The following is a 23,605-nucleotide window of genomic DNA, read 5'->3' as shown; positions in this document are numbered from 1 at the left end:
CTAGCAATGCAGGTCTGCAGGATAGGGATGATGCAAGGACCACTGGGCCAGGACACAGCTGAAATGCCACGCTCTGAGTTCCCAGGTGCGTACAGAAGGTCACAAAACTAAGAGGAAAGGAACTTGAGATAAAGAGAAGGAGGACCCCAGGAACTACAGTTTCTGGATGCAAGTATTGTAATCAGAGCATGTGAAATAAATCACGCTATAGCATTTTAAAAATATGAGCAACATATTTTTCAAGGTATCATAAGCTCTTGCCACCTACTGTAATCAGTCTCTTAGAACAAGAAATCTCAAAAATAGGCCCATCCCGTTCTGAAACAGGTCAAGTTGCTATCTTTCCTGAAGTCTAATAAAAAAAATTTTAAAAGCAGACGGGTGAAGAAAGGATACCACTTTCTAGCTCCAACTTTTCCATTATATATTTTTCCAGTAGTTCCAGATAAGCGTAAGTTAAAAAGCCTCCAAGTATGAGCCCAGAGAGAATGCCAACACACCTTAGGCACTGAAAAACTCTGAGAAAATCTGCAATTACAGAAGTAGCCAAGGGGCACCTGAGTGACTCAGTTGGTTAAGCATTCAACTTTTTTTTTTTTTTTTAACGTTTATTTATTTTTTGAGACAGAGAGAGACAGAGCATGAACAGGGGAGGGGCAGAGAGAGAGGGAGACACAGAATCTGAAACAGGCTCCAGGCTCTGAGCTGTCAGCACAGAGCCCGACGCGGGGCTTGAACTCACAGACCGTGAGATCATGACCTGGGCTGAAGTCGGACGCATAACCGACCAAGCCATCCAGGTGCCCCCCAGCATCCAACTCTTGATTCAGACTCAAGTCATGATCTCATTCATGGTTAGTGAGATTAGTCAAGGTAGTTAGTTAGCGTCGGGTTCTGGGCTGACAGCACAGAGCCTGCTTGGGATTCTCATTCCCTCTCTCCCTCAAGAAAAATAAACAAACTTAAAAAAAAGGGGGGGGGGACTGTCATTTAAGAAAAAAAGGGGTTACCACCAGTCCCCTTCCATACGATCATCATTTATGATGAGAGGGTTGGGCATGTGTTTTCCTGCCCAACACTCTTCTTCTCCCAGTTGACCCATTTTCCCTCCTTCGGTTAATTCCAGGAGTTTAGGTGCCAGTCTCAACAACTGATGGACCCAAAAGCCCAGGACAGCCAATGAGAGCTCCACATTCACTTGGCCATGAGGACTGCTTCGGGCATGTGATCAAGCCAGGCCAATCAGAACCTTTGGACTTGACAGGTGTGTGAGTCAATAGATTTTTCTTTTTTTCTTAAGACAGTTTGTGCTTCTTCCACGTGCAAATAAAAAAGATCCGCAAATACAGTTATAAATAAGGAAAACTGTAGCACTGGATTTTGTCTTCCTTCTCTACTACAACCCTCTTCTTCCCTTTCTATCACTTTTCTTTTTTCCCTCCCCACCCAACTTCTTAGAATAGTGAACTACTTAAACTTGGCACTGAGTTTTTGTGACATCACCATGAGACAGAAAGCTCATCTATGATAAGCCTACTTCCAGGTAAATCAAGCTGTGATTCATTTTCTTGGTATTTAGATATTAAAGTCAAGAGTCTTGTTTCAGTGGTTTGACCGGAACACACCTGAACAGGTATCAAACTCAGCCCCTACGTGAACACACAACAATACTTCCCATTGTGAATACCTCTAGTATCATTTTTTGCAAGAGGCCAAAATGCTGTTTGTATGTGAAGGGAAATAGCACCACTGAAATTCTAGGACATTTGGAAGTACATTCCAAATCTCTTCCTTCCTGTTGTCCCTCTGCTAAAGATCTGAACTGGTTTTTCTTGTGTGCTTTTTTTTTTTTTTTAATTTTTTTTTAAGTGTTTATTTATTTTGACAGAGAGAGACACAGTGTGATCAAGGGAGGGGCAGAGGGAGAGGGAGACACAGAACCTGAACTGGGCTCCAGTCTCTGAGCTATCAGCACAGAGCCTGACGCAGGGCTCGAACTCACAAACCGAGAGATTATGCTTAACCGACTGAGCCACCCAGGTGCCCCTGAACTGGTTTTAAAAGAGGTGAGAAGAGGCGTCCACATTTGCAAAATGACCTTTCCAATAAAATCATGATTACCTGAATTAAATTGTGTACTTCTGTGTTTCCTGCAATCCTTAATTTCCCATGTTATTGTTATATGGTTAAAAAATAATGAAAAATTCACAACTTTCTCAGAAGAAACATAAGAGACAAGATAGTATTATAAAATGAATACAGTGCTGAGAATGAGAAGGATCCTTGATGACATGAACAGTAACCCACCTCATCTGGCTTAGGCTTCTGCAAAAGGAGAAAGAAGAGGGGATATTGAGAGTATAGGAGTATTTCACAGAACTCAGAAACAGGAATGCAGCCAGCCCCAGAAAGCAATGAAGAAAAGGTTTAAAGCTATCAGACTCAGGCAGCGTTCTTCTCTCTTTCTGCGTCTCTCCAGATACGTGCTTTATTCTCTCCATCTACAAACCACCATTCTCTCTCCCCAGACAACAGAACATAACTGCCTTTGACTCCCAAGTGTTTTAACCTTGTGGCCATGAGCATGTGAAGCTCAAACGCCTCTCTTTTGGGGCCATTTGCAAATTTCCAAGAAAGGAACACTGGTTGGGCTAGCCTGGGTCAGGTTCCCAGACCTCGTTCAATCCTCCCCACCATCTGTGGGGACAAAGAAGTTGGTAGGAAGTGGATGTTTGGTTAAAGGACAGATAAGGGATTCGTGTTGGGTCAGACACTACAGAAACTCCCACCACAGAGTCCCAGTACTTAGTTTTTTCATCACCAAAATAAGGTGCATTTTAGACTTTTGCTAGGAGTCTAGAGTTTAAAAGAGCTTGAGAGAATTAAATTGAATTTAAGAGATTAGAACTTGGGGAGTTCACCTCAGTAATACAAGCTAAAAATAAATTACACATTCTAGAAGTAAAAATTGTCTTTTATAAATATCGGTCTAGGTGAAAAACCCAAGAGAAATGAAAAATTTAAGACCCGTAAGATCTTAAAGAGCTGAGATTCTGTCTTGGTTCAAGGCTGGACATCTAGAGCAATGCCAGGACACAGGGCACATGGCCCACGTTCACCGAACAAACTCAGCAACTACTGTACTTTCAAATGGGTCACAGGTGTGCTCAGGTTTGGGGGATAATGCCTGCCATTAGGCCCAATTAGCAGGACTAATGTGGTACTGACTGTATATGATGTTATGTTGATAAATGTTGAGAAATATGGGATAAATGACCAAAACACCCCTGGAGCACAGAGTTCTAGCAAGGTGGCTGGTGATCAAGGAAATCTGTAGAAGGGCCAATACGCATTCGATAAATGTTCACACTCACTCATAGTAGTAGGAAAATGCAAGTTAAATAAAACTTCGATTTTTAAAAAACGGTTTTACCCAATCGTGGTGAGGGAACACAAAATAGGTCCACACTGCCAGGGGAACACACTGGGGGGTAGTAGCAGCAAGCTGCTGAGGCCTGGAATATATTCCAATATATTAAGTGAAAAACGGGCTACACAACTGTATGTACGGAGATTATAAACTTGTAAGGCAACAATGACTGAAGTCAGCCCTTAGTAGGTCTGCTTTGCTTGAACCCCAGTGTGTTTATAAAAATTGTGGCCCACATAAAAATTGGGAGATTTCATATTAAAGCCGTACTTCTGGATTTCCAGCCTCTCTTGAAGAACTAGAAGGTATAGTAACAGCAACATGCATCCTCCCAGGGCCACGAATGAGTAGTCTGACAGACCCTGGGTTGCCCCATCCCTGGACCCTCTTCAGTGCCCTGATCCCTAACACGCTGTCATGCCTCCCAGACTGAGAAGCTCACACACCGAACTTCCTGAGAAATCTGAGCAGGTTGACCCCTCACAGCGTATGAATAGTCATCGCTGGATAGTGAGAAAAGGCCCACTTTTGTTTTTCTTTTTCTTTTCAAAAGTTTTCTTCAATACACATGTATTGCTTTTGGAGTGAAGGAAAAAAAAAAAAAAACGTTATTTTTTAAAATACCGAATCACAACACAACTGCAATATTACTTCATCTAATGAGACCAAAACAACTAAAGATAACAGATAATGGCTGTGGTTTAAAACTAATTGAACTAAGGAAGTAATGTAAGGTTACAATTACTGCAGTATTTCCCTCCCTTTGATACTAATTAAAACACCAGCTTGGACAGACAATAGCAGCGGTTTACAAATGAGACCTTCCTCAAAGCAAAGAGCTATAGACACTCAAGCCGTAAAACACCTATTTTAAGGATTCAGTTCCCTATATTTGAAGTTTCTTTCACCAAAAAATGTAAACAGAAAATCTCTACCAGAAATCTGTATTTAGGGGTGCCTGGGTGGCTCAGTTGGTTGAGTGTCTGACTTCAGCTCAGGTCATGGTCATGCAGTTCATGAGTTTGAGCCCTGCATCAGGCTCTGTGCTGACAGCTCTGAGCTTGGAGCCTGCTTCAGATTCTGTGTCTCCCTCTCTCTCTCTGCCCCTCCCCTGCTTGCGCATGCGCATGCGCTTGCGCTCGTGTGTGTGTGTGTGTGTGTGTGTGTGTGTGTGTGTGTGCGCGCGCGCGCGCGCGCGCGCGCTCTCTCTCTCAGAAATAAACGTTAAAAAAAGAAATCTGTATTTATAATACCAATTAACTTAATGATTAAAAAGTTAAATTATTCCTGATCTTTACTTTACATTGTTTTATTTGATTTGATCAATGATGGCAGCAGTTTAACGAGAACACTAAAAAGTTTATGCAAATCACCATGCTTCTCACCCTATCCAGAGTATCTTCACCCTAAAGAAAAACCACAAGGCTAGGAAGAATGTCAACATTCACAGATGATGGAAGGTAGAGTCAATTCAACATTTCTCTTGCTCTCCTGCAAGGCATTCCCCACATGACATCCAGAGTGATCTTTTAATTTTTTTTTTAACATTTATTTATTTCCAAGAGACAGAGAGAGACAGAGCATGAGTGGGGGAGGGGCAGAGAGAGAGAGAGAGACAGACAGACAGACAGAATCCGAAGCAGGCTCCAGGCTCTGAGCTGTCAGCACACAGCCCAATGCAGGGCTCGAACCCACGAACTGTGAGATCATGACCTGAGCCGAAGTCGTATGCCCAACCGACTGAGCCATCCAAGTGCCCCCAGAGTGATCCTTTTAAACAAAAGCAAAGCATGGGACTCCCCTGCTTAAAACTTACATTCGTTTCCTACTTCCACTGATTGAATAAAATCCAAACCAGCCGTCCCCTTTCTTCCTCACCTGTCTCTCCTGTGCTCACCGCACTTGGGTGACTCTGGCCTCCAGACAATCAGGTCCTCAAACACTAATCTATTCAGCATGCTGACAGCCAACTGCTGAGTGCTCATGCACTGTTCTAGGTCCTGGGGATAAAGCAGAGAACAACACAGACAAAACTCCCTGCCTTCCTGAAGCTTACATCCTAGTAACCTCTCTAACACGTTCTGTTCCTCCTCAATTTCTGTAATCATTTAAAGAATTTTAAGACAATTATAATGACTATATTTGAAGGTATGTGAAAATACTACCTATTATAAGTGTATTATCATTTTCTGACTTTGTTTAATAGTAATTATCATAAGCAAAGGAGACGGGAGAAAAAAAGAGGGGGATCTTTACTCACAGAAACTTGATATACCAGGAATGGCACTGATTTGTCAATTTTTGAAAGTTTGTCTCATACTAGCTCTACGGCTTTTATAGGTCAGTAACCAAAATGTAAAATCTCAATTGTGCCCGAATACAGCAGTGGGGTCTAAACAATTCCAGAAACTGAAAGATTACTTGTTTTCAAAATCTATTATCTTAAGTTTGCAGCAGAAATTGATTTTTATAAAACATTGAATCCACAACGAACAGACTTTTATCATAGATAATGCACAGGAACGGTGTTCAGGAAGGTGTTGTGTGTTTATACAACGGCTTATGATACAAAACAGGGCCCTTGTCAGAACAATGTAACTGCTCGGGAAATTTGCCTGGGAGAAAAGTAATGAGCCCTCCACACACACACACACACACACACACACACACACACACACACAGAAAAAACAAGGGGATCCACTGGCATCTTGTTTCCTATGCTTTTATCACAAGAGCCAGCATCCTCCTGAAGTAGGTTGGTCGGAGCATGGCACTAAAAGCCAGGTGGCTGCATTCACTTCCATGAGCTGTATCCATGTCTTGCAAATCCATGCCACCGCTCACCAGAACACTTGCAGACCAAGGATGACCAAAACCATCACAGACAGAGAAACAAGGCAAAATACGCATTAAAGCAAGAGGATCAAAAGCACTGCCCTCCTGTATGAAGGACAGGGCGTTTAATTTTAACCACCAAGGATTAAAAAAAAAAAAAACAAAACTGACCAACTGCTATGACCTTGTTATTTTCACAGTCCTATTCAGCTGAATCCCAAACTCCAACACATCCCTCAGTACACACTCCTCGTAGAGTGAAATGTACCTGAGCACCGTTCCCGCACAACCTTGGTGGAACCCCACACTACACAATAGTGAGAATGGGTGTCAGTGACCAACTTAACACTGAGCCCGTGGCAGTCCTACCTCAGCACAGGCAAACTCAGGCCAAGAGACCTAAAGCCAGAGCGATTTCACCAATGCTCTCTCTGGGCCAATAAGCTAGTAAGATAAGTTGCCAATTATTAATTCTACTAGGAAAAGGTCAAAAGAGCACTGATGAATTTAAATAGTTTAACCTGTTTCAAATTCACCTTGTTAGAAGGCTACAAACCTTAGCAACAAAATGTTAATGATATTCTACCATCATGTTTATGAGGGTTTTTTGTTTTGTTTTGTTTTTTAACGATCTCCCAATGGATCCGTGACATCCCTCCACAGTGAGGCCTTCACATTCCTGAAGTGAACTTCCAACAGGCTGCTTCAAATCTCCAAACTGGCCAACATCGAAATGTTTGGACAGACGCTCTGCTGTCTCCCTGATTGTACACCTGGATGCAATCATGTTTCCAAGGCAAGGCCACATTACAAGTGAACTGCTTTTTCAAATTTCACTAGTCTCCTCTGTGATTCTACTCCAGCTTTCCACGCAGGGGCACTTCAGGAAAACCACTACAGAGGAAAGACTAACAAGCTGCTGAGAGGTGAATGTTAGACAGTAGACGAGGCTTGTTGGTGAGCTAATATATACTACTGACTTCTCAATCTTGAGAGGGATTCCAATTTGTACCCCGCCTGATCCATAAACTAATACATATCAGGGAATCTCTAGGTTATTCCAGAATAGAAATCAGGAATGTAAAAAATACCCCAAGGCCTAGAAATCACGTCCAGGGAACAGGCAATCCAGCACTGTGGCTGAGAGTTTGGGCTCTGGCATCAACACATCTGGGCAGCCACTTACTGGCTCTTTAAGTTCCTTAACTACTGGTACCTTAGTTTCCAAGGCGTATTCATCTAAAAAAGGGCAGTTTTGTAAAGACTGAGTTAGATTTGCAAAGATTGAGTGAGTGTTTATAAAATGATGCAAAAGGACTTGCTAAATGTTAACTATCACTATCATGGGTGTATGAATTTTCAGACTTTCCAGATCCCACTCCTGAACAGGTTACATTAACATGCCATTCTTCCTAAAAATAATAATTCACTACGTTTGTTATTGGTTAAGTCACTCTACAAAAAAGGAAGTAGGAGAGAACACAGGACTCTCATCCCCCACTACAAGAATGTAAACTGCTGGGGTACCTGGGTGGCTCAGTCGTTTAAACGTCAGACTCTTGATTTTGGCTCAGGTCATGATCTCACAGTTCGTGAGACTGAGCCCCACGTCCAGTTATGTGCTGACAGTGTAGAGCCCACTTGGGATTCTCTTTCTCTTTCTCTCTGTCTGCCCCTACCCCTGCTTCAGCTCTTTCTCAAAATACATAAATATTTAAAAAAAAAAAAAAAAAGAATGTAAATTGCTACAACTTTCCTAAATGGCAATATGTATCAATAAAACCTTACAAACCAGCATGTACTATACTTTGATCCTGCAACTTCGCTTCTAGAAACTTATCCAAAGGGAAAAAAATGTCTCAAGAGTATACAGAGATGTATGTAGGAGTACAATAACTATAGAGTTATTGATAACCGGGGGGGGGGGGGGGGGGGAGGGGGAAGGAAACAAACTGATGTCTAATAAAAATTAACTGGTTAAATTATCACATATAAAATGGGATCTTATTCAGTTATTAAACTGTTATAACTGTCAATATTGACACAGAAAGATTCATGGTAAGGTGTTATGTTAAGCAAAAATCAAAACAAAAAAAACAAACTAAAAAAACCAAGTTACAAAATAATCATATGTTTAGCAAGATCCTATATTTGTTACCAAAAACTGTATATAAAAAGCCACATGCACACAAAGAGAGGGTTTGGAGGGATACTTACTGAGTTAGTGGACTTATGAGTATTTTATAGTTTTCTTTTTACTTCTCTGTATTTCAATTTTTTCTACCATAAAGATGCGATTTTTTTTTTAATCTTTATTTATTTTTGAGAGAGAGACAGAGCAAGCAAGGGAGGAACAGAGAGACAGGGAGACATAGAATCTGAAGCAGACTTCAGGCTCTGAGCTCTCAGCACACAGCCAGAGGAGGGACTCAAACTCAGGTTACGAGATCATGACCTGAGCCAAAGTTGGATGCTTAACTGACTGAGCCATCCAGGTACTCCGATGCAATTCTTTAAAATACAAGGGCTATTCATGGATTAGCAGTTTGGTTCTGAAATGTACAATTAAGCTAAAAGTGATGACAAGGTTTATCTTTATTTAGAACAAATATATATATATATATATATATATTTACATAATATGTGATGGTTTATTAGACACTTTTTAAAAAATTATAATGTTTATTTATTTTTTGAAAGAGACAGAGATACAGTGTGAGCGGGGAAGAGGCAGAAAGAGAGGGAGACACAGAATCTGAAGCAGGCTCCAGGCTCTGAGCTGTCAGCACAGAGCCTGACGCAGGGCTCGAACTCACAAGCTGTGAGATCATGACCTGAGCCGAAGCCGGATGATTAACCAACTGAATCACCCAGGCACCCCTATTAAACACTTTTAATGGTTATTTTTCCAACTTAAAAATTATACATATTTAGTACCAAGAAATTAGCAAGAGACTTCTTTTTCAAGCAATGGATTTCTACTTACTACCATTAAGTGCAGTAGCACAAAAATTAAATGGATTAGCTTTTGAGTTTTATATAATTTTATATATTCCAATTCTTCTCATTATCCTAATTACCATTTATTAAGTGAACATATCTCAAGAACTTATGAAAGCACTTTGAAGTATTTAAAGTCAACCTACTATTATTATTTCCATTCAACTGAAAACACTGTAGCATTGAAAAGTTAAGGGATTAGAATAAAGTCGTAGACTACATAGTCAAACCCAATTTTCTATAGAAATTTTACTCCTAGGGGCTCGTACGTGGCTTAGTCGGTTGAGAGTCTGACTTTGGCTATTCATGGGTTCGAGCCCTGCATAGGACTCTGTGCTGACAGCCTGGAGCCTGGAGCCTGCTTTGGATTCTGTGCCTCCCTCTCTCTCTGCCCCTCCCCCACTCACCCTGCCTCTTTCTCTCTCAAAAATAAACATTAAAAAAATTAAAAAGAATTTTGGGGCGCCTGGGTGGCTCGGTCGGTTAAGCGTCCGACTTCGGCTCAGGTCCTGATCTCGCGGTTTGTGAGTTCAAGCCCCACATCGGGCTGTGTGGACAGCTCAGAGCCCAGAGCCTGCTTCAGATTCTGTGTCTCCCTCTCTCTGACCCTCCCCCGTTCATGCTCTGTCTCTCTCTGTCTCAAAAATATATAAACATTAAAAAAAATTTTTTTTTAATTAAAAAGAATTTAAAAAGCAATTTTACTCCTATTCAGCACCCTCAACTACATAATAGAAGCTGTTATTTATGGGGTCCTACAATGGATTCTGAAAGAAAGGAGTGAAGGTCCTATCTTATTAGGATGAAAATGAAATTGGAAAACATACCAATTTTCTGTATTTTTTGTAAACCAGTTTTCACAGCATTATGTTGGGCTGATAGCGTGTCAAATGGTATTTTGAGATACTGATAACATAGTAATTTACCACCACACTGTGACTTAAATTTACATTTTGAGTCTCTAAGCAGATATTTTGATAGGAGCCTTCTTTCCAGCTTAACCACCTGGAGCGTTCTCTGCTTGGGAAAGGTTCTCTACTTCCAGTGCCAACCAAACTTACAGAAATGACTGGGCATAGTAAATGAGGTTCCTAATTTATAAAATGGTCAGTGACCACTGACCACTAAGTAATAAGACCAATTTTACAAAGAAAGATTTTATTTTTTAATGTTTATTTGTTTACTAGGGAAAGAGAGCGTGCGCACTAGTGGGGGAGGGACGGAGAGAGAGAGGGAGACACAGAATCTGAAACAGGCTCTAAGCTCTGAACTGTAAGCACAGAGCCCTTGAACTCATAAACCGTGAGTCCATGACCTGAGCCAAAGTCCAACGTTTAACTGACCCAGGCGCCCCTTCCAGGCACTATTTTAATGGAGATAACAATGATGACCAAGCCTCTGCTCTTCTGAAAGGTATATTATACACAGGTGCATTACGTATCTGAAGGTCGTAGTCCGTTTTTTATTTGCAGCCAAAGATATAAAACTTCCTCTTTTAGGGGTTGCTGGGTGGCTCAGCAGGTTAAATCAGACTCTTGATTTCAGCTCAAGTCATTATCTCAAGCCCCCGAATGGAGCACTGCACTGACAGCAGGGAGCTTGTTTGGGATTCTCTTTCTCCTTCTCTCTGTCCCTCCTCCACATGCTCCCTTTCACGCGTTCTCTCTCTCAAACTAAATAAACATTAAAAAAAAAAAAAAAACCTTACGCTGTTACTTAAAAAAAATTGCTATCCACTTCAGGACATGGCCTTAGGAGGTGCTCATCAAGATGGAAACATAATGCCAGCTGTTCTCCAACTTTACTATTGCGGGAGAAATTCCTGGAGAACTTGTTCAAAAAACTGATTCCAGGGCTTCACTCCAGGAGTCTGATTCCGAGGTGAGATAACAGAAAAACCTGCATTTTTAACAAGAACCTCACTTAATGCTGATCTATGCGATCTGAGATCCGGACTCTGAGAAACCCACTAGTAGTAAGTGGAGCCATTCAGAAGAGAATAGCTGTAATGGCAGTGGGATTTGAACTAACATAAACCCAACCCTCGTGTAACTAATTCTGTATAATTCACAAATCTAGCAAATTAAAAAGATGAGAAGAATGGAGGAATTTACCAACATCTCCTCAACGTCTTATGGCAGATTTGAATTTGCCTCAATCTAGGCATTTGGTGAAAAGAAGAACTTGAATTCTACCAATAGAATCAAGAATTAGGAAAAAAGAAATTTCTAGTCAAGTGCAAAAAAAAAAAAATGCTAAGAGGGACAAACATTTCAGGAAACTAACTTGCTACCACTCATTTTATGCCCTATTTCACAATGCTTAGTATCTGAACAATCCACAGGGTTCCAAAGTACATCAAAAATTTGTTCATTTCCTCTTACTCAGGCAGAATAATAATAATAGAGTTTTGTGAAGGTGCCCCGTGTCTCAGCAATTTCCACAGATACATTCTTAGATAAAGAAATACCTTTTTAAAAAAGTTCTATCAGAAATGCTCCTTACTGGAGCTACTGAAAGTAGTTTTAAATAGTTTTAATGCAATCACTAGATTAGTGTGCCTCATTTCCAATTTAGATTACTTGAAAATTCCTGGGTTCTTTACCAACCTCCTACAGAAAGAATTCTCTTCAACATTACAAATACGTACATTTTTGGTTATAAGCAAACACCTATCAGTGCAACATAAAATTTCAAGTAAACTAGAAAAAAAAAATGTTTAAACAAAAACAGCATTTTGGTCTCCGAGACAGACAGGTAGAAATCCTAACCCTAAAGGGGTTGGGGGGTGATTAAGCCTCTGCACCTTAAGTAATCTAAAAATAAAGGTATCCAGGACAAATACATTCCTCCCATTTTAGAGGTTAAGAGTAGCACTTCACAAACCAGCTGGCCTGCTGGGTCCTGGCCCCAGTTCCTAACCTCAGATCCTGTCCACTACATAATCCATGAGATCTCTGAGCCCGTTCTTCATCCATTCAAAGGGATTAGGAACACTGCCTCTCCGTTAACGGAATTGAGATTTTCCAGACGCATTTGTTCGTACAGTGTTTTTATTATCTGTTCTTTTTATTGTACTTGCTTTTATTACTTGCACGTTTGACCACGGACACAACAAGTGTAGGATGCCAGGAGATAAGCACAAAGAAACGCATCTGCCGGAGTGCGCATATATTTAAAATTCCAGGCTGGTGCTGCCTTCAGAATATCACGGATGATGACAAAGTTCTAAAGGAAACTTTCATATTAAGAGGCTATCAAAAATCTCCGTAGCCTCCCACCCAACAGAAAAAGACGCTAATGTATTTCTTCAAAAGCAAAGCCTTCTTTGGTATGAATCACAACAAAAGATGCCCATAGGAAATGTTATCTGCGAAGTTGTTTTCTAATCCAAAGGCAAACAGAAGTAAAGGAAGGTGCAAGCCATTCCTCGCTGGTTTCCTTTTCCTGGGAATTCTGATTACATTTCCTCGTTCAAGCAAGAAGAGACCGCAATTGTGCCTCGGGTCCACACCATAAAACCGCGTCTGTGCGTAAAGAAGGGAAGGAGAGGCGGCAGACACCGGGGACGCGCTACCACCGAAAGGAGAGCCGCTTTCTGTTAAATACCATCAGTCAGCCGAGGCAGGACGACTTAGGGCCAAACGGCATTGACCGCCCTTCACTGACAGGGATTTCGCAGGCACACGACACAGAAAAAGAGATGAGCCGGGGACTCGAGGCCCGAGGGAGAGGCGGGCGGCGCGATGCCGCTCCCCGCGAGCTCCGGATCCCCGGGAGGCTGGCGGGGAGGCGAGGCTTGGCCGGCCCGCCACGCTCAGGCGGCGGAGGGCAGCGAGGTCAGCCCTGGAAGGGCCGACCGCTCCACGCCCCCTGGGGAGGGAGGGGACCCCGTTCGGCCGGCCGGGACTGCGGATGCTCATTCAACCCGAAGCCCGTCCAGCGGCCGCCACCCCCTTGGCCCGCCGCGGCGTCCCGGCCTCCCGACGCGGGCCAGCCGGCCGCCCCGCCGCCGCCCCCGGGAGGCTGGGGAAGGACGAGGCGCAGGGGCGGCGGGTGCCGCGCCTCCCGGGCGCGCGGCAAAGGCTGAAGGGCGGCCCGAGGGACGCGCGCCGGCCCGAGGGACAGGCGCCCCGGGCGGCCATCGCGCCGACCCCTGCGCAGACCCCCGCCCCCGCCCCCGCTGCCTCCCAGTCCAGCCAGCTCCTCACCTCATCTCCAGGCGGGTCCGCGCTGCCGCCCCAGGGACAAATCAGTGCAGCTCACTTGCGGCGGAGAGGGACGCAGGAGCCTCAGCCCAACACACCATCCCCGCCCGCCTGCCCGCCCGCCTCTCCGTGCGTCCCGGAGCCCGCTAGGGATTCTCCCTCGCGAGCCGCCGTACTACGGAGCAACCAAGCTGCGCTCCCTCCCCTCTCCTCCGCTCTTCTCTACCTCCTTCTCTCCCTCCCTTGCTCCCTCGCTCCCACGTATCTCCTCATCTCCCTCCGTTGCCTCTCCCGCCCCCTTCCACCCCTCCATCTCCGCCCACAGATGGGTGGGAACGAACAGTCGGCCAATCGGAAGAAGGGGTCCGCACCTCCTTACCGCCCCCTACCGCTACCCCCGCCCACCGCGAGAACGGGAACGGCGGGCGGTAAAAAAAAAAAAAAAAAATGGAAGAAGACGGAATGACAGCCAAATAAACCAATCATCAAGCGCAAAGGAGGCGGGGAATAGGACTCCCTATTCTCCCTGCCCTCTTCCCAGAAGGTGTAACCAGAGGCTTCTGGTCTGGGATTTCCCTGACCGGAGTTATGGAGGTTTTGTTCCAAGGTTTTGTTGCATCTGTCCGTTGTCGTGCGAGGCAATAGTTAGGACGCAGTCAACTAAATTAGTTACAAAAGATTTTAAAGGAGAGAACAAGGAGGCGAAAAGGAGGCGGGCCACACTCCAAGGAAGGTGGTAGGGCAAATGGTTGGAATGAGGAAGGGTGTGGTCTTTAACATAAATTTGCATAAAACGGAACCTATCCGGGAGACTACAATTTCGTCCATGTATTTCGCCCCTGGTGTGACGCTTCTCCTTCAAGCAGAGCATTCTGGGAGGTGTAGTTCCGAGTTCGGTTGCTATAGCGTTCTCCACAGCCTACGGTTCACGACTGACGAGCGACCTGCCCAATGGGAGCAGCGCCTGGGCCAGCAGGGGCGGGCTCTCTGCAAAAGGACTCCAAGGTGGCGGGCGGTGGCGGTGGCGGTGGCGAAGTTGCAGGCGGTTGGGGCGGCTCGGAGGCAGGTGAGCCCCCGGATCCGGTTTCTGTGTCTTGGGAAGCGGGGCTTTGGGCGTTGGACGCCTTGCGGAACTGTGCAACCCTGGGCTGAATGGTGGTTCGCGTTGCACCCCAACCCTAGACCCCCTCGGGCCCAGGCCTAGCTTAGCTGAGGCGGCTGAGGGGCGGGAAAGACTTGACGCGATTTCCTGGTCTTTACAGGTTTTGATTGTAGGTTTTATCTCAGTTTGCATCTCCCTCTACCTTTATGGAAGCAAAAGTGTGGCAGTTCCCTTCCACTGAATCCCCCAGATTGAATTTTTGCCCTCTGCTTTCTTTTTGTTCCTATAATTTGAGTTTTCCTTTCGCCCATACAGTTTCTCTGCCACCACTTTTTCCTCCTTCACTTTCCTTTTTCGATGAGCAATTACCTAAAGCGAGGATATTCGCATTCATGTGATTATACGGCCAGATATGCCCTCTTAAGACAAACAGCGAAAAACTCTGGAGCGACGTGTAAGAATCATCTCAGTACCATGTTGACGCGCAGATGCTGACTCTGTAGGTCTGGGCAGGGCCGGGGAGTCTGCATTTCTAACAAGCTTCCCCGGGTGCTGCTAGTCCACGTCGCGAGTAGCGAGGCTATGCATCAGCTCAGCCTGATAACAACTATAATGCGAGGCACTTAATTTTGACTCTTTTGGTAGCCACATTAAAAAACATGAACAGAAACGCGTGTGATTAATTTTAACACTATGTTTCATTTAAGTCCAAAATTTATCATCTCAACACCTAATCAAATACTTTAAACGTGAAATATTATAAATTATTTTACTTAAAGTATGCTCTACCCCGAATGCGGGCTTGAACTCACAACCGCCCAGAGTCCCATGCTCTACTGACTGAGCCAGCCAGGTGCCCCAATTCTTTTTTTTTTTTTTTTTTTTAATATGGTCTTTGAAATCCAATGTGTATTTTACACTGACAAGGCATCTTAGTTCTGACTAGACATAGTTCAGATTTTCCTTAGCCACCTGTGACTAGTGACTGCTGTTACTGGAGAGCGCAAGTCTAGATGGTGTATGGTTGGTTGCCCACTGCAGAAATTAGAAAGTGTCATGGGGCGCCTAGATGGCTCAGTCGGTTAAGCGTCCAACTTCGGCTCAGGCCATGGGCCATAATCTCACGGTTCATGAGTTCAAGCCCTGGGTCCCTCCCAGCCCCGTGTCGGGCTCTGTGCTGACAGCTCAGAGCCTGGAGCCTGCTTCGGAGTCTGTGTCTCCCTCTCTTTCTCTCTGCCCCTCTTCTGCTCATTCTCTCTCTCTCTCTCTCTCTCTCTCAAAAGTAAACATTAAAAAAAGAATTTTTTTTTTTAAATCTGTTAAAGATCAAAGGATTGCATGTGCCCAAACCCTCTGCTGCTCTGTGAGATGGGCCTCAGAACAACTTTAGAGCTTCTATGCCCAATATGCAGAAATAGTAAAAATAGCCAACACTTTTTGCAGGGTTATTTTGTGCCAGGTGTTGTATTGAGTTCTTTGTGTGTATTTAATCCTTACAGCAACCCTTGGAGGTAATTACTATTATCTCTATTTTGTAGGTAACGGAATCTAAGGCCCAGAAGGTTAAAATATTAGCCTGCAGTCATACAGCTAGTAAGTAGGAGAACCAGGATTCAAATTCAGGTCAGTTTTGACTTATAAATCCTGTCGGCCCTTGCAGTATATAATTTTTATTTTCCACTTTATGGCAGATGAAGTGTTCAGATTTCAAACAGAGAGGGTTCCCTCATACAAGTTCAATTTGTCCGTCAGTTGCAGTGAAATATTTTGGTAGTTTTACGACTCTCCATTTTTTTTTAAGTAAGCTCTAGCTCAACACGGGGCTTGAACTTAGGACCCCAAGATCAAGAGTTGCATGCTCTACCGACTGGGCCGTCTCCTATATTGTAAATAGTAATAAAAGATATAACTTCCCCCAGTAGTATATCCGGGCAGTAATGGCTCTTGATTCATTTGTGTGCCTCTCTGAAGAAAGAGGGTGGGAAAGCTTAGAAATTCTTAGAATGTTTCACTGTGGAATCACCGTGTTTGTTGGTTTTGTTTGTGGTTAAGTCTTTTTGTTGTTTTTATTATTCTTAAAAATGAATGTATTCTTGCTCCTGTGACCTTCACATTGAATATTTCAAAGACAACATTATGATTTTTCTAGGCCCACCAAACAGTACTACGCTGAACTAAGGAGATTTATGATTAGAAAAGCAAAAATACACATACTAAAATATGATCTTTTGCTAAATATTTATTTCTATTTTTATATGTTGTAAGAAATATACATCTTGTGAATTATTTTCTCTTTATGTTGGATTTATTAGTACATATTTAGTCAAAATTACAGTTATTTTGCTTCTGAAGCAAGAAATGGTTTCTTAAAGATCCTATGGTGGATTGGAAAATTAAAGAAGCATTTACAAACAGCAGTAATGTTAGTTAAAAGGAAGATTGTTTAAATCAATTGGAGAAGGGAGAGTGTGGTAGAGGTTTAGAAAGGATCCATCCATCAATCGCTTATCTCCCTCAGTACCCACCACCTACATTGTCCCAGTGTCACATGATTGAGCTAGCATAAAGGGGAAAAGGTCATTCATCACATCACACCATTGCCACAATCAGAAGAGGCTGTCGCTTTAATATGGTCATCATATCTCCCATTCTCTTCAACTGATGCTTGAATCTTGTTTGTGAAGCCACTGTAAATGTGTGTCTAGCCTCTGTATAAATCCTTCCAGTGATAGGAACCATGCAACTTCATGAATTTTCCTGTTTTAAATTAGATTATCTGAAATGTGAAAGTAGAAAGTTCTTATAACACGTTATTAACTTGAAAAACTTTTCAGGGTTTAGCCAGGTGGGAGTCCTATGACAGCCCCTTGTGTTCCCCTCTGGTCAGTTGTATGCAGCTAGTGCAGTTGTGTGCAGCAAAACACCTGTGTGCTAATTGTTTCTGCAGTGTCCTTAGGTTATACAGATTCCCAGAGCCTGTTGTCTAAATGCAGAGAAGTCCTCTAATTATTACAACCACCCGTTTACCTCCTTCTTTAAAAACCAGAGCTGGTTTTATCTAGTTAGGACTACCTTTCTGCACAACCTGAAAAGTAATGACATTTGAACAAAACCTCCAACTAGTTACTTTGCTTATGCTGAGCATATATATTTTTTAATTTTTTAATGTTTATTTTTGAGAGAGAGACAGAGACAGAGTATAAGTGGGTGAGGGCAGAGAGAGAACACAGAGGACACAGAATCCAAAGCATGGTTCCAGGCTCCGAGCTGGCAGCACAGAGCCTGATGCAGAGCTTGAACCCAAGAACTGTGAGATCATGACCTGAGCCAAAGTTGGGTGTTTAGCCGACTGAGCCATTCAGGCGCCCCTGATGATGCTAACCATATTTATTAACCAAGTATTTGGGCATGTGGTCTGACATTTCTTTATCTGATATGTGGATATGTATGCAAATTCCCACAGAAGAGTAAGAACATTGTTAAAACTTATTTTTTTTTTAAAGAAGGCATTTTTCTGGAGTCACTCTTTTTTTTTTTAATGTTTATTTTTGAGAGAGAGAGAGAGAAAGCGTGAGCGAGGGAGGGGCAGAGAGCGAGGGGGACAGGGGATCTGAAGCAGGCTCTGTGCTGACAGCAGACAACCCAATGCACGGCTCGAATTCAAAAACTGTGAGATCAAGACCTGAGCTGAAGTTGGACACTTAACCGATTGAGCCACGCAGGCGCCCCTGTTAAAACTTAATATTAAGTCACCTCTTCAATATAACTAAAGAGTTACCCATTACAATTGAGGCAGCTAGTATGATAATGCTGTGTACCAGTCCTGGCATGATGATAAATATATGGGGCCATATTTTAGAGTAGACTTCACGTTTTTTCTGTAGTTTAGCTGCTTGACAGTCAGTATATCCTTGATATTCTTAAAAAGCAGGTGGGTTAGAAATATTATAACTGAATCCTGACCCCAAGTGGCTGCCAATGTTGCAAAGTTGGTGTTAGAGACTAATAGAAATTTGAGCACATATGAGTTTGGACTTTCAGGAATTACATTTTCCATAGAGTAACAGATGGATTGGATGAGGGAAGAAATGAAGCCACTAGGCAGTGGCCCAAGGCATTGAGATGTTAGCACATCCCTTGTGGTAACACCCAACAAAACCGAAAGTAAACAGGTGAGCCGGGACGTCATAAAGGAAAAGGAAACCTTATGGTCAATAACTTAATACAGAGGAAGGAATTATGATAGAGTCCAAAATATCCTTGATGACTTAAGATTGGTACCACAAAATCTTGTTTTGGGGAAAGCTTCGGTTTTATGCCTATTGAATTTGAAGTAGATCTGAAACTCTCAGAACACTGGATTTGAAAGTGTAGAGGTTTTATTTACAGTTATTTACAATTATTAAAGATGAGCTCCTTGAGGGTTTAGTGTTGCAGAAGAGCAAATGGAGTTCATGTTGCTGTTATAACTGAGATGAAATCATTTGAAATTTCTTCCCATTGATTTTCTAGAAATCCCTTTAAAGATCAGTATTTTTCTTTTAATTTGTTTTAATGTTTATTTATTTATGACAGAGAGAGAGAGAGAGAGCACATGAGTGAGTGAGGGGTGGGGGGGGGGGGTCGGGAGGGAGACAAAATCTGAAGCAGGCTCCAGGCTCTGAGCTCGAACTCAGAAACCGTGAGATCATGACCTGAGCTGAGGTCGGACGCTTAACCAACTGCACCACCCAGGCGCCCCAAGATCAGTATTTCTTAATTGCTTTTTTTGAAGTGTTATATTCAAGTGTTTCTTCTTGAATAAATTATTTAAAATAGGTATCTTTTTTCAAGATTTTATTTTTAAGTAATCTCTACACCCAGCATGGGACTCAAACTCACAGTCTTGAGATCAAGACTTAATCTTGATCTCTGACTTAATTTTTGTTTCTCCAGATTTTTTAATAGGTATTACGTGACCATTATAAAAATTTAAAGTATTAAAAACATAATTCTCAGTTTGTGGACTTATGCCAAATATGTTTAAAATTTGACATACCTTGGGGCACCTAGGTCCAATTGGTTAAACGTCCCGGTTTCCACTTGAGTCATGATCTCACAGCTCATGGGTTTGAGCCCTGCTGCGAGCTCTAGGCTGACGGTGCAGAGCCTGCTTCGGATTCTCTTTCTCTCTCTCTCTCTCTCTCTCTCTCTCTCTCTCTGCCCTTCCCCCCACTCGCATTATTCAAAATAAATAAATAAGCTTATAAAAATAAAATAAAATCTGACATACCTGGAAAAATATAAAATCTTTATGCTTCTTATAGGGCATATCAGCCTATGTTTTTAAACAGATTTACTTTCATTTAAGAGTTTTCTGTAGCACTTTTTCACAAAGTTTACTGTAGAACATATTTTGAAGTTATATGACACTCATTCTTGGAAATGGCATGATAAGTATTATATTCTTTATTTTATATTTTTATTTTATAAAATATTGATTTTATTTTCTGTGTACACATATCTTTACATTCAGTAAACATTTAATAGTGGACTAAGTGTTGCATTTAGTCTAGACCAGTGCCTAAGAAACTATACCACCCATAATACCATTTTCTTAGTTTAAGAACTCAGTATTCATTCTTGTGGTCTGCAAAACAAATAAATAGCATTTCCTCAATTTTCTTCTGACCAGTTTTCTAAAAACACTTTTTTTCCTTCACTTTGTAACTTTGAGGGTCTTTTTGTTCCCACGTGGTTTTTTATTGGACCGACTAAGTCTGGAAGAACCAATTAGGATGATCTGATTAAAAATATTGGCATTGCTTTAGGGGAAACTAGGAATACAAGCAAGTAGTTATCTCCCAGGGTCTTTGAAATTGGGGTGTATGCAGTGTGAGGTCCATGTGACTTGATCTGGGAAACATGTCCTGTTTTAAGATGCAGTAGGCAGGGGCGCTGGCTGGCTCAGCTGGAGGAGCATGCGACTCTTGATCTCCAGGTTATGAGTTCAAGCCCCACTTTAGGTGTAGAGGTTACTAAAAGTAGTAAATAAACTTAAAAACAAAAAAGTTACCATGGGCAGGGGAAACAGTGGCTTCCAAAATTACAACAGGAGATGCTTTGAAATCAAAGTGTTGTTACGTAATTGTTCCGCTCCTCAAAAGGGAAATACTAGTAGCTCCCAATTGAGTAGAAGCAGTGATTTCTTTCTTTATTTAATAATAATAGATATTGATTCTCCCAAGCTATCGCTGGGAAACCTACTAGTTAGTAAGCAAATAAAAGCAAGGTTTTGTTTGTCAGTACGTAACAAAATCTGGAAGCATAGAACAGATGGGGTAGATTAAATGTTACTGGGAGTGATTTCAGAGAAGGAGTAGGACTTGAGTTTCATTCAGTTCGCAGAATCTGTAGAGTAAGTTCAGCACAGTCTCCGAGAACAAGCAATGCCTGGAAGCCCTGAGACAAGGGTGACCAGATGGCGTGGAGTCACTGACTAGCTCAGAAAGAGAGTGTGTGTTAGAGAAATGGGGGAGTAAAGTAGATTAGGGACAGAGAGTATGCATTTTAGGCAGCCTTGAAAGCTAGGCAGAAAAGGTTTCTTTAACATTGTACATACACACACCTGCAATCAAAGGGTTAGAACTGAATTAACATCAGACCTCGCTCGGCCTATTTTTTCTATACTTTATTGATACATGCTACATATATAGTGTTTTTTTTTTTTTTGAAGTTTATTTATTTTGTGAGAGAGAGAGAGAGAGAGAGAGAAAGAGAGAGCGAGCAGCGGCAAGAGAGCATGCGAGCCTGGGAGGGAGACAGAAGTTTCTAAGCAGGCTCCGTGTTGTCAGCAGAGAGCCTCACTCAGGGCTGAATCCCAGGAACCGTAAAATCATGACCTGAGCCGAAATGAGGACTTGTCACTTAACCAACTGAGCTACCCAGGTGCCGCGCTATATACACAGTTTCTATGTCTTGAATGTGTATTCATGTCTGTTAGCTCCAGCATTTGATTATCACATTCTAAAAAGCAGCAACCATTGCCAAACTACTCAGTAAAGACCCTTTCTATGGATCCATTAGATCCACTAAGACTCAACATACAGGGTTGGCTTCGTGGTTTGGGACCTATGCAGTTACACTGGACTTTGCTCTCAGAAGGAACCTGTGCTTGGTTTAATTCTCTGCTATCACTGTCTTGAAATTTTAATAATTTCTAGAGAAGGTTCCCTGCTCTTTCATTTTGCAATGAGCCCTGCAAATTATATAGCCAGTTCTAACAAGTACTTAATAATTATCAGTCAGTCCTGAACTAAAGGGTATAGGATTCTAGTTTTAAGTGACATATCTAAGGTTAGCAGCTCAATAGAAAAACCATTAACTGTAATGGTCAAGAGAAATGACTTTGGAGTGGGTAGTACCTGGTCTGGCCCAGCCCTGGCCCAGCTGGTGCTATGACACCCTAGGTGTGTACCTTCACTTCTGGAAGACTCCTTTTTCTCATCCATAAATTAAATGCAATAATAGTACTTTCACCAGAAAGTATGTTCAAGAATGTTCTTAACAGGATAGTTTGTTAAAGGCCCAAACTGGAAACAATCAAATGTCTGTCTGGAGTGGAATGGAGAAATAGTAATTTATTCATACAATAGAATATAGTATAACAAGGATGATGAATGAACTACAACTATAGGAAACAACATGGATGATGCTCACAAACATAATATTGAGAGAAAAACCAGACATGAAGGAGTATGATTTCACTTCTAGAGAGTCAAAAACAGACAAAAGTAATCTGTGCTACTGAAACTTGGGATGTTGAGTATCCTTAGGGGAAGGTGGTGGCTAGAAAGGGAACAAGGGAGCTTCTGGAGTTCTAGTAATGTTATGTTTTCTTGCTGTGACATGGCCATATTCACTTTGTAAAATTCAGTAAGCTCTTCATTTAGGATCTGTGAACTTTGCTGTGTATATTTTATACTTCTATAAAATTTACATTAAGAAATAGTCTTGGGGCACTTGCATGGCCCAGTCAGTTGTGCATCTGACTCTTGATTTTGGCTCCGATCATAATCCCAGGGTCACCGGATTGAGCCCTGTGTCAGGCTCCACCCTGAGCATGGAGCCTGCTTAGGATTCTCTCTCTCCTTCCCTCGGTCCCTCTCCCTCGCTCATAAGCACTCTCTCTCTCTAAAGTAAAATAAAATAAAATAAAGAAATAGTCTTGCCATACAATTACAATTGGCCCCTGAACAAGACTGGGGTTAGGGGAACCAACCCTCCGAGCAGCTGAAAATCCACGTGTAAGTTTTGACTCCCAAAAACTTAACTACTAATAGCCTACTGTTGACTGAAAGCCTTACTGATAACAATCAACTCATATTTTGTATGTTATATATATATTATATTCTGTATTCTTTTTTTTTTTTTTTCAACGTTTATTTATTTTTGGGACAGAGAGAGACAGAGCATGAACGGGGGGGGGGGGCAGAGAGAGAGGGAGACACAGAATCGGAAGCAGCCTCCAGGCTCTGAGCCATCAGCCCAGAGCCTGACGTGGGGCTCGAACTCACGGACCGCGAGATCGTGACCTGGCTGAAGTCGGACACTTAACCAACTGCGCCACCCAGGCGCCCCTATATTCTGTATTCTTATAATAAAGTAAGCTACAGAAAAGAAAATGTTATTAAAGTCATAAAGAAGAGAAAAAACATTTACAGGACTATATTGTAAAAAAAAAATACACATGTAAGTGGACCTGTGCAGTTAACTCATTTGAGAGTCAACTATGTTATGAAAATTAAACAGTTGTGGAATCCTTAGAGATGCTTCCATAAGTTCACAGAATATAGTTTTAGAACTTCCACTAAGTGGTTTATAAACTGATACAGAAGAATCAGGGATACGGTTTTAATAAGTGTCTTCACTTCACTTTTTGCTTTTTAATGGTCTTTTTTTTTAAGACTTCGACAGCCCTTTAAATACCACCTTTGGTAATTAAAATTGAGCTCTGTGGCCCTTGTAAAAAATTTTTTTAACTGCGTCTAA

General features: G+C 42.3%; 2 protein-coding genes across 7 annotated transcripts in view; one reads left to right on the top strand and one right to left on the bottom strand.

The window, feature by feature from the left end:
- ITSN1 (intersectin 1) overlaps positions 1-13,698 on the bottom strand; it is a 219,826-nt gene extending 206,128 nt beyond the window's left edge. Inside the window, exon 1 of one of the 3 annotated variants that reach the window (XM_047874631.1) lies at positions 13,477-13,698. The gene's annotated coding sequence lies outside the window, so the exon portion shown is untranslated. The remainder of the gene's footprint in view (positions 1-13,476) is intronic. The other 2 variants (XM_047874628.1, XM_047874630.1) reach the window with 2 other exon arrangements.
- Positions 13,699-14,317: 619 nt separating this feature from the next.
- CRYZL1 (crystallin zeta like 1) overlaps positions 14,318-23,605 on the top strand; it is a 35,264-nt gene continuing 25,976 nt past the window's right edge. The window contains exons 1-2 of one of the 4 annotated variants that reach the window (XM_047874513.1): positions 14,318-14,539; positions 16,114-16,198. The gene's annotated coding sequence lies outside the window, so the exon portion shown is untranslated. The remainder of the gene's footprint in view (positions 14,540-16,113; positions 16,199-23,605) is intronic. The other 3 variants (XM_047874514.1, XR_007155544.1, XM_047874512.1) reach the window with 3 other exon arrangements.

This window comes from Prionailurus viverrinus, chromosome C2 (genome assembly GCF_022837055.1).
Source record: "Prionailurus viverrinus isolate Anna chromosome C2, UM_Priviv_1.0, whole genome shotgun sequence".
NCBI lineage: Eukaryota > Metazoa > Chordata > Mammalia > Carnivora > Felidae > Prionailurus > Prionailurus viverrinus.
The sequence above is the reverse complement of the archived record's forward strand: the minus strand, read 5'-3'. Positions and strand labels throughout refer to the sequence as shown.